General features: G+C 43.2%; 1 pseudogene; it reads left to right on the top strand.

Annotated features, from left to right (window-relative positions):
• The first annotated feature begins 337 nt into the window (after nucleotides 1-337).
• LOC126211033 (5S ribosomal RNA) lies at nucleotides 338-455 on the top strand (annotated as a pseudogene).
• Nucleotides 456-1514: the final 1059 nt, after the last annotated feature.

Genomic DNA, 1514 nt, shown 5'->3' with positions numbered 1-1514 from the left:
GTACCCGTCCCATGGTATCTTTACGGACCTCGACAAATACCACTTACGAAGCAACTTTCCACTCAATAAAGGCAATTCTTCCGGTCCAGTTAGTACATCAGTTATGTTTCTTTCGGAGTATGCTCATGAAACAGGTATTTGTACATCAGTTATGTGCTGCATGCGCATGTTTTCCGTTTTAAATCCTTCAAGTATTTTCACAGCTATTAAAAATATTGAGGACTATCTATGTGGGGCTAGAAATCTGTATGGGGCTACGAAAAATTATTTTATAGCCCTAATTATATTAAAAAGATTTCTATTCAAATAATTAATTTCTGCTTTTTAGTCTAGTACGGGCAACAGCCTTGCCGCAGTGGATACACCGGTTCCCGTCAGATCACCGAAGTTAAGCGTTGTCGGGCGTGGCCGGTACTTGGATGGGTGACTATCCGGGCCGCCATGCACTGTTGCCATTTTTCCGGGTGCACTCAGCCTCGTGATGCCAATTGAGGAGCTACCCGACCGAATAGTAGCGGCTCCGGTCAAAGAAAACCATCATAACGACCGGGAGAGCGGTGTGCTCACCACACGTCCCTCCTATCCGCATCCTCAGCTGAGGATGACACGGCGGTCGGATCGTCCCGATGGGCCTCTTGTGGCCTGAAGACGGAGTGCAGCCTAGTTTGCGTCAAATTTTTCAATCGATTTAAAACATTTCGATGATATTACAATACGGCGTGTGGTAAATTTCAGGATTACTTCAGTTTCGCTTCACCTCAGTCAACCAATACATTACTTCCTCCTAATATTACCCCATGAAAAGACCTCGAAGATAAACACTAGAGACAATCGAGCTCACACGGGGACTTGCTAACAACCGTTCTACTATGAAACGTGCACAGGTGTAACAGTAAAAGGAGGAAATACCAGTGGCACACAAAGTACCCTTCGCCACACACGTGCGAAATATTGCTGTGTCATCGAGTTCTGAGCTACATTGAAAGTTTCAAGTCTAGAACTCATCGGGAGATGGCGGTGGTAAGCAAAATTCTCTCCGCCACACACCAGACGAGAAAGCGAGTTAACATTGCTTTACCACCCAGTTCTGCGCTGTCTTAAAAATTTCAAGTATATAGCTCATTGGGAAGTTAGTTTCAAATCAAATGCAGGAATTGTACCAGACAGACACAAAAGCGACCTACCAAAAGCGTCTTTAAAAGAGCAAACGACGGGGAGCTGAAACATGGTTCCTTTCCGTACGTAAAACTCTTACAGTAGTTACATGTTACAGTTAACAAATTAAATGAAAACAAAAAAGATATAATTACTTTTCTGGGCAATTAGCTTGTGTTCAGTTTACTAAAGCGCTTTTCTCAGTTAATGGAATTTAGTTTGCACGAGCAGAGCTGTCAATGACAGCCTGCGGCGTGTTTGTATTTATGTAACTAAATATTGCGATATCGATTAGGACGATCGCTCTCTATAACCGAGCTCTGAGAGTAACATAGCAGAAACAATATTTCACTGAATGT

The sequence above is a fragment of the Schistocerca nitens genome, chromosome 1, assembly GCF_023898315.1.
Source record: "Schistocerca nitens isolate TAMUIC-IGC-003100 chromosome 1, iqSchNite1.1, whole genome shotgun sequence".
In the NCBI taxonomy this organism is placed as follows: Eukaryota; Metazoa; Arthropoda; class Insecta; order Orthoptera; family Acrididae; genus Schistocerca; species Schistocerca nitens.
The sequence above is the reverse complement of the archived record's forward strand: the minus strand, read 5'-3'. Positions and strand labels throughout refer to the sequence as shown.